The 14,883-nt window shown below is 37.3% G+C and overlaps 1 protein-coding gene across 4 annotated transcripts in view; it reads left to right on the forward strand.

Annotated features, from left to right (window-relative positions):
- The window catches only part of GABRB2 (gamma-aminobutyric acid type A receptor subunit beta2), a 174,160-nt gene that overhangs the window by 77,113 nt on the left and 82,164 nt on the right, over positions 1 to 14,883 (forward strand). The gene's annotated exons all lie outside the window — the stretch shown is intronic.

The following is a 14,883-nucleotide window of genomic DNA, read 5'->3' on the forward strand; positions in this document are numbered from 1 at the left end:
TGCCCTTGTCGCCAAGAAGGCCAGCGGAATTCTGGGCTGCGTAGGGAAGAGTGTGGCCAGCAGGTCAAGGGAGGTCATTGTCCCCCTCTACTCTGCACTGGTGGGGCCACAGCTGGAATACTGTGCCCAGTTCTGGGCTTCCCAGTTCAAGAGAGACAGGGAACTACTGGAGGGAGTCCAGCGTAAGGCAACAAAGATGACTGAGGGATTGGAGCATCTCCCTTATGAGGAAAGGCTGAGAGAGCTGGGACTCTTTAGCCTGGAGAAGAGAAGGCTGAGGGGAGACCTTATTAATGATTACAATTATCTAAAGGGTGGGTTTAAGGAGGATGGTGCCAGACTCCTTTCATTGGTTCTCAGTGACAGGACGAGGGGTAACGAGCACAAGCTGGAACATAGGAAGTTCCGAACAAATATGAGAAAAAACTTCTTTACGGTGAGGGTGACAGAGCACTGGAACAGGCTGCCCAGGGAGGGTGTGGAGTCCCCTTCTCTGGAGACTTTCAAGACCTGCTTGGATGCAGTCCTGAGTAACGTGCTCTGGGCAATCCTGCTTTAGCAGGGGACTTGGACTACATGATCTCTCTAGAGGTCCCTTCCAACTCTGAAGATTCCGTGATGTGTAAAAAAGGACACAGCAGTCATCAAGCCCACTGCTGTGCCTCTGAGATGGCTCTGTGCTGAACCTGCTGTGCGAGTGAGGCTTTCACCTTGTGGGTTTATGCCAGTGTTTTCGGTCACCTCAAAGTACCTGTGCATTTAATCAAGTAAATGCCTTCCTGATGCTCTGAATTTAATTTACTGAGTTTTAGCATGTGCTGTCCTATTGTTTACGTATAGAAGACTTTTTAAGTAAAGCATGGGAGTAATTTTAGAGATTGTTTAAAAAAAGAAAAAAAAAAAGGGAATAAAAAAGATGCACTTTCTACGGCAAAATGATAATTTTAACAATTCCCTGAATACAGGGAATGGTTCCAGGATAGGTCCAACATATCTTAGATAAGCATTTATTGTCTCATCGAATGTATATCTGCTGTATTCAGGGTAGAACTGATATTTTTCAGCTGACTCTTCATCCACCTCAAATGTGAATGCGTCATAACTTGTTTCTTAGAAAAAAGGTCTTATATATAGTCAAGGTGACATGTAAAGCAAATGGGGGACATGTTTTCTAAATTAAATTATGAAAGTATACAATACAAAGAAATCCTTCATATATAGCCTATGTATTGATTCAACTTTCACTGCAGCACGAAGTGTTAAAATGCAGTTCTGGATATACAAAATGTTTAAATGCAGTACCCACTGTCTGCATAAGTATATGGAAAGCAGAGATGTGATTAAACCGATTAGAATCAGTTGAACTCTTCTGACTCTCTTTGAGACTCGGGTCATACACTATCTGATAACGGCATTGTATACAGAATCGTCTCAGGCTGTTCATCAGGTCAGTCAAGTATCTTCCGAATCTAATAGCTTTATTGATCATAAATGCAAATAACTGACTATAGAAACTAATGGATCTTACTAGTATCAAAATGGAAAAGAATTGGTAAGATTACTGAAGCTTGTCTTAAATGAATACAAATTTTATTTATTAAAAAACATATTCTGCAGCAAAATATGGTCATTAGAAGGAAACTCCCTCTTCTTTTTTCTTTTTTCTTTTTTCTTTTTTCTTTTTTCTTTTTTCTTTTTTCTTTTTTCTTTTTTCTTTTTTCTTTTTTCTTTTTTCTTTTTTCTTTTTTCTTTTTTCTTTTTTCTTTTTTCTTTTTTCTTTTTTCTTTTTTCTTTTTTCTTTTTTCTTTTTTCTTTTTTCTTTTTTCTTTTTTCTTTTTTCTTTTTTCTTTTTTCTTTTCTCTTTTTTCTTTTCTCTTTTCTCTTTTCTCTTTTCTCTTTTCTCTTTTCTCTTTTCTCTTTTCTCTTTTCTCTTTTCTCTTTTCTCTCTTCTCTTTTCTCTCTTTTCTTTCTTTCTCTCTTTTCTTTCTTTCTCTCTTTTCTTTCTTTCTCTCTTTTCTTTCTTTCTCTCTTTTCTTTCTTTCTCTCTTTTCTTTCTTTCTCTCTTTTCTTTCTTTCTCTCTTTTCTTTCTTTCTCTCTTTTCTTTTTTTTCTCTCTTTTCTTCTTTTGGCAGTGTGTGGATTAGTGTTATAGCCCCTGAGATCTAGTTGATATTATTTCAGAAACAGGAAAGGACCAACTGAATATCTAAAAGCATCCTCTGTCGAGCTTTTCTGTTTAGATTTCCAGATTTCAGTGTCTCATATAGCTTATCAAGCTTTCAGTTCTTGCCAGTATGATGCAGTTACTATGTCAGAAGGTTTTGGTGTGTTTTTCCTGTTTCTATTTGGAACGAAGTTATGAATGTTCCAAAATGAAGATGAGGAAGAGAAAGGTTGTAACTGAACATCCTAACTTTGTCACAGGAGGAGATGTAGCTCTTGGGAAACAGTGTGAATTTCAGCAGGATAGCTGGAGTGAACTTAGATGCCTGTTAATTTTAATCATTAGGTTTGACTCATTGTTAAAGGAAAAAAACCAAACTGTATGATTCTGTCATGCATTCAGTAAACCCTTAACTAAAGTTGAATTAGCCTGAACGTAGATACTGATTTGGAAATGTTAAAGGAGAACATGGCTTCCCATTTTCAAAATAATATTCCAGCTACTTTAATAATATATGAAAATAATAAGTGTATTTGGTGTCTAAAATGGACCATATATGAAATGGAGAATTGATGGTATAAGCCTAACACAATAGATAAGAGCACTGAGGCCAGTCATGATACCTGGAACATGAAAGGGTGTGGTTTTAAGTAACTTATTTTTTTGTTGTAAAAAAAAAAATAATTCTACTGGCTTAGGTATCATGTCAGCAGAGCTATCTGTCAGGGGAAAGAAGAGAGGGAGAAACAGCTGCAAAACGGGTTTTCTCCACAGCTGCCTACTAGCTCGAGTAGGAAAAATATCAATGTTTAAGAATAAAATGTGCAAAATAAATTGTTCATATTTTGTCCAAGTCAGATCTATCTTAAAGCATTTAAATCAATAAGGATGCTCTTCCTTTCCTATTTCCCCATTGCAGTGTTTTCTACATAAAATCATCTTTTGTCCTTTTTTTTTTTTTTTCCCCCGCTCTGCAGGAGCCTTACCTACAGTCAATTGACATTAATAGGAATCTGTCATTTGAAACCTGTATGCTGTGAATTAGGCCTAAAAATATCTGCTAAATCTTTACTCATTGTCCTCAATTAAATACTGTTCACATGGGAATAATTGTTCAGATGGGGTATGTAGCTAGAATGCAAACAGGTGATTTATTAAAGGCAGCTTAAACAGCCCGAGATCCGGCTGTTAACTGGGGTGGAGAAGCCTCTCTGACACTCCGGACATACAGGGCTCAGGTGAACGGTGAAGTTCTATAGCTTTATATCCCTAAAGGTTAGTTCTTAGTGTGATCATGTAGGATGCTTTACATAATATGTGTCTCTTTCATCTATGCTTTGTAGACAGTACTTTAATACAAATCATGATTAGCAAAAACTGGAATAAATTGTAGCCAGTTTTAAGAATCCTGGTAGTCCTGTGAAGTGAGCAATTTCTCTTCTATAATTTCAAAATATTGTTCTGTAATGGAAAAAATGTATACTAGTATGATACATGTTTTCATATTTGCATACCCATTATCTATATTTTTTTTATCTCTCTGTCAGACATGGCATCTTATTTATGCAGTACAGGATTTGATGTCCTGTTTGTCATACACTCACATCTGCTTAGATAACTTGGAAAAGTAAATGTGAGCACTAAAACATTAATTGATAAATAATACATATTTTTAAAAATATTAAATAAAGGTCTATTCTACAGAATACGTGATGTGATACGCTTAATACAACCAAAAAAAAATCTTTTGGAAATAGAAGCATCACTGAAACAAAACCAAACAATTCAGAACCAATCGGCCGCAAAATTGCTTGTCCTTCTCTGTTAATAATACTGCCTCCCACCCGCTAACCAGTGCAGCTCAGCCTCTTTCTGTAGATCATGGCAAGCGTGTGAGGAGCAGGGGTTCCTACGGAAAGTTAAAAGCACGAGAAGTGGTTGGAAGTAGTCTATGATTGACCACATTGGACTAAAGAATTTGACTGTTGAATCCTAATTGAGGCAGTGCCACTGAAAGAATTCATTCTACCTCAAAAACATCTTAAGCCTGTCCCTTGGCAGTTCTGTGAGGTTTCAGTAACTGGTGCCTGCAATGCACTTACAGATACGTGGATCTAGAGGTATTGCAGATCTGTATTTGGACAAGTAGACTAGTGTGAAGTAGTTGCTATCTGGTGCGTGATTAACATCAGGATCAAACCTAAAATTTTTAATATATATCTTGTTTGGGGTGTTTTCCCCCTGTTTTTAGTATCTAATTGCATTGAGTGCTTCAACCCTTTAAATTTCTCCTTGTTCTAGGGAAAAACTTTCTCACTCACAAGTGATAAACTCAATTCTGTTCAGTAATAACTAGTCTATGGACATGACAACTGCTGCAGAAACTTGAGATAAGATGATAGATTGATTGCTAACATATGAGTTACAGGAATTAGTAAATCAAAAGTATGAAGAATTAGACAAAAATCATGGTAAAAATAAGATTCTTAGTAATGAAATTGTATAGATCAGTGCTAGGTGTTAATTGGGGTCTCGTGGCATTAATATTTTGGTCAGCTTTTGTTTTCTGTGTTAAATCTATAAATTGACTTAGGTGATGCAGCAGTGAAGTACAGTTCATGAGTTATTGCTGATAAAGATTTGTGTAAAATCGAGGATAACAAACTAGGTGATATGTAATGCTTCTCAGTCAGCAGAACCCAATTGTTGTTAGTCTGTTTGGCAGGGACTGGAAATAGTATTTGGCTGCAAAAAAAGGAAAATACAACTGCAGGGGGAAGCCTTAGAAATTAGAAACAGGATGCATCAAGGAAGGACAATTAAGGAGCATATATTATTTATGTTGTTATATATATGGATGTGTGAATGTATTTGTGATGCTTGTCATTCATGATGCATAGGAACACAAAAGGAAATCAGTAGTGGTTTTGATATGGCTGCTCAGTTGTGAATTTCATTGATTTGCTCTAAATGTTTTAAAGGTATTTTCATTTTCTTCTTTTTAAATCAAGCTTTCATATAATTTGAGACCCACTGTATAGAGCAAGATAGGTGCTTCCAAGGAATACTGAAAAATAGGGTTCCCATTTTCCTTTGTCTTTTAGTTGAATTTGAGTGCTGAAAGATGTGGTTTTAAAAATATGAAATGACAAAGCTTGCAATGAAAAGTGAGGGGCGGGAGAGAGGCGGGAGGCAGGATTCTCATTATGGGTGTAATTTTATTTGTTTGTTTATTTTTAAAATCTTGTACATAGCCCCTGGAGATGCTGATCAGGTGATGATAGTCAAACATGCTTGCAATTAGTACTGCACGCATTGACATTGCAGGTACAAGAGTAATGACAGTATGGACTGTCTCGACCTCACTGAAATATAATATCCCTTCACTTTTTGTTTTACCAATAGAAGTGATATATACGTTTCTGAGCCCTGCAAAATTTGTTACAGACTTCACAATCTACCACATGGACTCTCCCCCCTCTTATTGCCACAGGAGGGTGAAGCATTACCACCTACTAACTACAATTAATAGTAATTTATTAAAATTAAAAGTCAAATGATACATTAGTATCAATGTGCTTATCTAGCCGATGGTAGTACGTTAGCACAGTAGATGTAAAGTCTGAGGGCAGTACTTCAGGTGCTGTAGAGCTTTAAGATCATCTGTGTTATTTGTTTTAATTTTCTCTTTATTGACAGTTGATATTACAGTGGTATTTGAAAGGATGTAAGTAGGGTGGAATTACATATTTGGATACGTGTCTCTTACTGTTGCCTAAACACCAGAGTGAAGCTGAAATGTTTATTTGCAAAGCAAGAGATATTGATCTTATGACAATAGTCAATTACAAGGATATTTGGTTTATTGTACTGAATGATTACAGTAGCTTCAATTAGCTTGTTCAATAATAGTAGAAAAAGGGGCAGTTTCTCATTCTCTTTTTTGTTTGTTGCATAAGATTAGAAGAAGCGTGAGGGGAGAGGGAAGCTGGGAACAGCAGAGATTTTAGCTACATTAATGTGAAGGCCTTTTTGATGTGCTTAGCCTACTGCCTGTGCTTTCAGCTCTCATCGGGAATAAAAAAAAAATTTCTGATTTTGTACAGCTGTTCAATAGTGGTTGCCCTCTACCAGTCACTTTGACATGTGTAGTGGTTTAATGCCAGCCAGCAGCTAGGACCACGCAGCCACTTGCTCACTCTCCCGAATTGGGATGGGGGAGAGGATCGTGAGAGTAAAAGTCAGGAAAAACTCATGGGTTGAGATAAAAACAGTTTAATAGGTAAAGCAAAATATGTGCACACAAGCAAAGCAAAACAAGAAATTAATTCACTGCTTCCCATAAGCAGGCAGGTGTTCAGCCATCTCCAGGAAAGCAGGGCTTCATCATGTGTTAATGATTACTCAGGAAGACAAAGACCATTACTTTGAATGTCCCCCCCGCTTCTCCCTTTTCCCCCCAGCTTTATATGCTGTGCATGACGTCACATGGCATGGAATATCCCTTTGTTCAGTTGGGGTCAGCTGTCCCAGCTGTGTCCCCTCCCAACTTTTTGTGCATTCCCAGCCTACTTGCTGGCGGGGCAGAAAAAGCCTTGACTGCTTAGCAACAACCAAAACCACCATTGTGCTATCAACAGTGTTCCCATTCCAAACCCAAAGCATAGCACTATACCAGCTGCTAGTAAGAAAGTCAGCTCCATCCCAGCTGAAACCATGACAACATGCTACTGAAAAAGTTTCTGATGCATTTTGGGGAATGTCAGGCTGTCTGTAGACAGAAAGTAGAAGAAATGAAGAGAAAGTGATGAAATACTTCATTCCTAGCAGTGAAGTTCTGTTAGAGCAGAGTGAAGAGGAAAGAAATTAGATGTATGTGAGCTTTTTTTTTGTTTGCTAGAATAAGAAAGGAATATAGTAGATTGTTTAATGGGGGGGGGGGGGGGGGGTGTGCATAGGAACTAAATGGTCTAATTGAAATCCTACAGTCACATAGAGAGAAGTGCAGCTATCCTTGCATTCCCTCTGTATGGATGAAAACTTCTAATCGCAATTGAATTAGTAAGTAATAACCTGTGTCTATTATTCTACTATGCTTTACACAGTTTGCCTTTAATTCTGACTGTTAACTGTCTCCCTGTTTGATTGCTTTTAAAGTGTGACTCCTGCTTTAGGATGAGAAGAATTCATTTTACTTTTGTCTCAGAATTTTGTGAGGGTTAGAATTTTATGGGCTGCTGCTTTGTTGTAAAGGTTCTGGAAAGATACTTAATAATTTCAGGTGTGTGCTAGGGGGTTTTTACTGACTTTTTTTCCCCACTTTTTTGGATCTGAGAGTAATTCTGCTTATGAAGAATACACTGAAATTTATTATTTCTATTGACGTTTCCCAGTGGAAAATGAGCCTTCTTATTCTGACTCACAAAAGCCAGAGGAATAGGAGCTTTGGGCTCTTATCTTACTTCTTCTGTAAGAATTACTAAATAAGCTGCAATCATAAAACCGAATGTGCCTTTTATACTGAAGATTGTTTTGACTTTCACATTAATTTTTAACTTGAGTAGAACTTCCTTTTTCCAGAATGGTGAAAATACGTTCCACTCAGACATCTCTGTGAACACATAGGCAAGTAATTGCTAATATTCTTGGTGGCGTTTTGTGAGAAGAAAGGATTTTGCTGGATTGAATCTGTCAGAGAGAGTATAGATTAAGAATGTAGTGAAGAAGCAAGTGCAGTTTCTGCATGACTTGTCATCCAGAGCACAAGTTCTGCACTGACAGAGGGAGGTGTGGGAGCTGCAGGTTGTATAAACACCACCATCATCTGCCTTGAAGCGGTTTCCACAAGGACCTGTGTCCAGCAGTTGTTGGAGGTCAACTACTGCAGACATATCAGGGTTGGGGAGCAGAGGGTTACACACTATTTTCTAAAACCTGCATGATTTAACATTCACGCGCAGGCTTCTGAGGGAAACAAGACTGTGGTCTTCCAAAGACAAGTGTCGCACTATAGGGTGATGGTGCTACTGTAGTTGTTACTCTCTTAAGACACAAAAAATGTAGCCTGTGGGCAAACAAAATAGGTACCGTTTTGCCTATGATAACCTGTACTTCCTTATTTCTACACTTTTAGCAGCAGTATTATCTGCACAATTTGTGCATTGAAGCAGTGCGTATTTTGTGGAGAAGATATTCCCTTTTTTCCCTAGTTCTTCAATTATTTAATTAAATACTGTACCTTTATCATCCTAGAATAAAAAATGTTAATGTAGGGTACGTTTACAGTCCAACACATTCACTAGAACTAAGCACTAGTTATTTCAGGCACTGAGAATTAATTAAAAAGTCACCAAATCCATGTGTCTCCTTAGAAAGTTCTATCTCTCTTTCATAGTTTAAAAGTCTGTATTAAATTTAATGTAGTATCAGAGTTGTAAGTTAGCTATTTTTTAAGAATGCAATAAATTTTAATCTTCTTATACTTTCATGTATATATAGTTGAATTACTAGGGCTCACCCTACCGCAGTCCCTGCAAGATTGTGAGGAAGGTGTTTCATATGTTCTGAAATGCATTGTTATACAATTTTCTCTTAGAAATTTATGAATGATAAACATTTTTTCCTGTTGAAGAGGACATGACTGGTTTAAAGATGTTTTGTATATATGATTTATTTGTAGTATGAAACGTGTCTTGGGTGGTAGCAATATAAATTTTGAAGAAGCTGAAATAATGCACTCTCTATTTCAATGCTGACATTATCTAAGTGAAATAGATATGCAGTATTCACAACCAGAATAAGGAACATGTTTTGCAAAATATTTGAAAGTAAAACTTTCAGATTTCCAGTGATGGTCTGTGTAAGTGGAGGAGATGTACTAGCTCTTTATTCCAAGGTTGTTACATACTGAGTCACTCAGCCGTCGTGCTCACATTGTTTCATTGCTCTGGAAGTCCTGTAGTTTTTTTAACATTCTCCCTTTTATTTATTTTTATTTCTTTTGAAGGGGAGAAGTGAAGTGAATGCTGAAAGACAAGGATACGTTTCCCAGTGATAAAATATTAAAATTATGAAGTGCCCCTCTGAGCTTTTCTGCCATAGCTGCTGCATTGTGTTATATGGGTGTTATCTTCTAGAGAAGCACGTATTACTTCAGAGAAAGGCTTGAATAACTTATGTCTGAAGTCGAGGTTATTGTACCAGAAGATTTTACTGCGGAGAGATGTGTGCTTTTTGCAGGGATTTAAATTATGAACACAATGTTGTGGCTGAGTTTTGGACACAGTGACAGGGTAGTAGGCAATGCTGTCTAACGTAAAGAACAACTTAGAGAGCTACATGTGGAAAGGTAATAGCAGAAAATTGGGCATCATTGCATGAAAATCTGCAACAACATTCTGATTCTTCTGAGTCAGAATTCTCCTTCACTATGAAATAACAGCCAAATTCTCCAGTTTTCTGTGACTCTTCCCAGCTGGCATTCTCTCCTTCAGCAGAGAAATGCAGAGCTTCTTCCAAGAAATATCAGAGGCATATATATTTTAGTTTTCTCTTAGAAATCTCGTATGCTTCTTTTGCCAGCAATATAAACAACAAAATTTAATGAGGTTGAAGTTTCTGTATGTATTCTGACTCCCTGTGTTTTATCAGCTACAAAAGTTTTTTCCTATCTTGTATTATATTTAGAAAATGCATTAGCATCTTGCCCTTCTTTTCCTTAACTTGTTTTATTGGTTGTGCCTTCTAGCTTTAACAAATACACTTATTGCTTTCAGAGAGTACCTAACTATTCAAGAATTGCACACAACAGAAACAAGGGGAAGATATTTACATCATTAGATAGCCAGTCCCAAATGGAGTAGGAAAAATGAGCTAAATTGGAACTTAGGTTGGAATACTCATGAAATGTTGAGAAGTGGTATTAGAAGAGACCATATTACAGATTCTGTGTAGACTGGGCATATCATTTCATCTCAAACTGAGACATCAACATCAATAAAACAACTGATTTTTTTTCCTATGAAACTACACTGAGAAATTCTATATGTAGTTTACAGTTGAAAGATTATAGCAGTCCGTAGCTGAATGTTCAGACTTAATGATGGACTCGTAGAAATGTCACTGTTGTCTATCCTCTGATAAAGCCAACTCAACTCATGGTCACACAAGGGAAGTTTATCTTTTATGTGAATAGGCAGAAGAAGGAAGAATTCTGTGAACTCTATAATTAGCAATAAATCTATTTTAATTTAAAAGTAGATATGTTAGTATGTCTAACAACCTTGACACATCTGTCTAAATCCAATATTTTGTTCAGGAGAGAGATTTATCACGTTACAGTTTTGTTCCCAGACTTCCACGTATTTGAAATTGGTTCTGCTGGCTGCTGCTGCTGCCAACGTTTCCAACTGTCGCGCAGCAGGACTGTTTCCAAGAAACAGAAGTGAACAGTGGGTTTAGCTGCAGTACGTGGTTTCAGTCACTAATTCAGAGAGTTTGTGACTCCCAGTCAGTGTGTGCAGAGTGTTCTTATGAAGTTCACGATAAAGAGATGCAGCCTGTTGTAGAGTGTGATACCCTTGCAAGCTCTTTGGATTGTTGCTGATATTGTTAATGGGGAGCCATAGTTTGCCTTCAGATACGCAAATCTGAAGCAGAATCTCACACTGCATTCAACAGGACATATGCACATACATTTAAAGAAAGAATTAGTCTTTGTGTTTTCCTGGGCTTCAGCTCTGTCTTCAACTCAATAGGATCACGATCTGTCAGTGCTAGATTTAAGAGTGTGTTATATAGTTCTCATACTACCACTCTACTCAGAGGAGCTATCTGAGACTGTCACCTTCTTGCTCATCATTTCTGTTGTGTCTGTAATCCTGTAATTACAGGTCAGGGCTGCTTCCTCCCAGACCAGAGATAAGTTTCTGTTGCTGCCTATTCCCCATAGCTTTGCAGAGCCACTGCAGGTCCGAGAGGGAATTGGATTCTGTCCATCTCCATGTACCATTAGCATTGCTCTCCTGTCATTCAGTGCTGTTTTTTCTTCATTGGTGGTGTCAGAACTGTTTAAGTTGCTATTTTGAATTTCAAATCCCACTTGAACTTGTCAGAAGAGCAAAATCTACAGGATTTTGAAAAATCATCCCCCACATAGCATTGAAAAATAAGAACTATTATTGCTGCTGGGATAGTACTTGTTACAGGTATTATTTTACACATAATTTAAAGTTTGGAAGTGTTACAAAAAAAGTTCTTTGTGGCCTTCAGCTTTGGCCCGTGAAAGGAGCAGTGCCAATTTCCATCTCTTATTTGAATCATAGAACCTCCCCCGAGGGTGGATTTTCAGCTGCCTCAGAAGTAATAGTTTATCTGAATTATTTTGAATTATTGAAAGCAAACTTAACTTTCTCTGCAAGTTAGTTGTGGCCCAGGTTTCTTTGCACTGTAGCTATGTTTGCTTTGGCACAGGAAGTTTTCTTCGTGTTTACTTCATAATGCTTTATTTAAACAGTTTAGTGCTTTAGGGTTTGCTTTTTTTGTCTTTTTTTTTTTCTGTTGCCCCATAAGCAGTCTACATTCAAAGTAAAGATCATAAAAGAGGAAGCTGAAGACTGGTTTGCGTTGTTAGGAATCATAAAATAAAATATCACAAGGTTTCTCTTTCTTTAACAACAGATGACTAGATTAAATAGATTGGTGTATGAGACAGTTCTGTAACATGTTTCATTTCATATGGTGTTTCTCTGAGAGCTCTGTGATTCTGTTGTCATCCTTAATGACTGTAATGCGTTGAGTCATGGTGCTGTTTTTTAAAAGCTTTCACTTTTTTATTGTTTGTTCTCAAGGTCACATTATGCAAAATACAGTGTTATATTTTGTGCACTAGTCCAGGCTGTATACAAATATTTTTAATCCTTTTATAAAAATTGAAATAGCTCTGCTCTGGGGAAGAGACTTTATGCCCATTTCAAGTATTTCTAACTGCTATAACTGCTGTTTCTTCCTCTGTCTGAAGAAGTATAGGTCAGAAGTATAGGACTTTAAAAGTATTCAACTGGTAGTTCTTGCATGCTCTTGCATTGATAATTTGGTTTAGCTATTCATCATGAATTGCAAACCACTAAGAATTATCAAAATGTAGGTGTTTTGTTTAAATAATTTTGAAGATGAAAGAGAAGATTTTCTACTTTACCATAAATGTGAGAAAAGTCAGGGTAAAAATATGAGGGAGGTACAAAAAGAGGAAAGGACAGACTTCTTATTTTATTTCAGTGGATTTGCATTATGGATAAGAATGGACAAGTGGGCTGAATTAAATACCTTATTCAAAACGGCTGTTTTGGCTTAATTAAAAATCTGTTCTACTAATCATTTTCATTACTGTGCCACTTTTTTACTTTTACTTTCTGACAAGATAAGGCACTGTGTCTTTTAATGATTTGATAATGTTCCCTACAGAGCTTTTATCCTAGCTAGCTGCAGCCTTTGGCTCCTTTTGTGGTTTTTATTGCATCCCAAAATCTTACTGAAGATATGTCAGCATTGTGAGTGCTCAGCTCCACCATCAGTACAAACAGACCCTTTGCTGAGCATAGCACAGGTGTGGTTTTGTCCCTGTGTTGAAGCCCCTGGTCTGGTAGACTCTGGTGGGGAAAATGTGTTTAGTGCAGGGAAAGATATTAAAAAACTTGGTAGTCAACCAGGTTAGTATTTACCACAATTCTTTTGTGCACTTAAGCCTTGGCTGTAAATCTATGCTCCTGCCTTTTCTTCTGTGAACTACTGAAGTTCCTCTGAAACTCATGATTATATTATACACATAGATATAGAAATACTGAGGGTATTAAACAAAACAAAGCAACAAACTTCCCCACCAGAAAAAACCAACTAAACAAAAAACATGAGCTGTAATTCTTTTCTGGTCTTACGCCAGCTTTGGTGAAGTTTTTCCCAAAATAATCAATCTTACGTAGATACTGGAACAGGGCAATTTTGTTGATTTTTGTCCAAATTTTAAAATTAGGAACCAAGTATGAACTGCCTAGAGTGTTTTCTTTTTTTTTAACAATATTTGCTGCTGCTTGCTCCATTTGCATTTGCTATCAACAAACATATATTCCTCATCAGTCTGTTTTTTTAAAAAGCTGTAAGACTTCCATCGAGGGGAGCCAAAGGATTTATTTTTTTTTCCCTTGCTTTTGTCCACTCTAGGAAGCTTTGCTTTGAAGCATCTGTGGTGACCCACACTGACTGAAAGCAGTGTTTTGAAAAGTGATTCTATGAGTACCCGTGTAGTGATCGAAGAAAGAAGTTAGTGCCAAAAGGTGTTCCTTTTCTCTGAGAGCCCAATACATAGGAATGGCCAAAATGTAAAATTAAGAGATCTTGTCTAGATTGAAAAGAAAGAGGTAGGATTTACTAAGTGTTTATAGGAATAACTTGCCCCTACTTTGTTCTCTTTTCTTCAAAGAGATTTAGAGTGATTTTTTTTCTGGGAACGACAGTAAAGCATTGTTAGATAGGACAGCAAGGATACTAATGAAAAGATTGTATAGCTCCAATGTTTCTTAAGCATCTTTTGGAAAGGATTGCTGGAGTCAATTTAGAGTGAATTTTGAGCCTCTCTCAGGCACCTGCAGTTTTCTGCTTTTAATGAACTCTTATTTAGGTATTTAAGGAGAAAGAATGAGATTCATCAAATGAGAGTTCTCTGTCCTGTCAGATCAAAGAATGTAAAAGAATAGGTTTTTTTAAACAGTTATTTAACAGTCTAAACATCTACTATGAAAAGCCAGGAACCCTGATACAGGGGGACAGGATTTTGAGAAGAAAACTGTTGGTCACCCAGTCTCCCATGAGTACCCTGGAAAGATGTAGCTGCTGCTCCTGTCAGGTGACTCGGTGTTTGTGTTTGCTGTGGGCGCTCCATCTATCCACTTGGGTCCCATTTTGGAGGCACACCCACATCATCTTGGATTTTATGACTTGAGCTAAATCATTTGGTCAACCTTCAGCTTGAAGAAAGCTTGAAGGCTGGCTGCTGTGCGATGCTGTCGTTGTCAGTCAGCTGTACTTAACATACAGGAGAAAATCCTTGTTTCTCTAAAGGGGTCTGTATAAGTCACCAGGCTTTAGCAGCTGTAGAAGGGCTCTGACTAGGTAGAGGGGGAGAGAAGAAACTAGAAACCTCTCAGTTTATGCACTAAATCCACACCCAGCCCTGCATGGAGTATGTGCAGGGTATACTATTTTGACTGTTGGCAGATTCCAAAATGTAATATTTTTTTAGTTACTACAGAGTTATATAGCATGCTGTCGGGGGGGCAGGGTGGAACTAAGAATTTATTTTTGTCTACACATTAACAAGACTTGATGGGAACACAGTTAATAAAATGCTGTTGAGAATTGTGCCTTGGTTCATATTCAGCTCGGGGTCGTATTCCTCTGTGAGGTTTATCAGCAAAAGATTTATTGATGGTACAGATATTTCTCTCAACCTCTAAAAGGCGCACTTGACACATGGTAATGTTAGTAGGTTTGGTGTAATCTGGAGACACAAATATGGTCTAAATGTTTTGTGAATAGGGTTCTGAAAAATGTTTGCTTTCTAAAGTGAAGATAAAATAATACTTCATTTACAAAGCACTGTCGAGCAGAAGCAAGAAGAATTAAGTTTCACTCAGGGATTAAGGTATTAACCCAGGATATGAAGTATA

Source organism: Chroicocephalus ridibundus, chromosome 11, assembly GCF_963924245.1.
Source record: "Chroicocephalus ridibundus chromosome 11, bChrRid1.1, whole genome shotgun sequence".
Classification (NCBI taxonomy): Eukaryota; Metazoa; Chordata; class Aves; order Charadriiformes; family Laridae; genus Chroicocephalus; species Chroicocephalus ridibundus.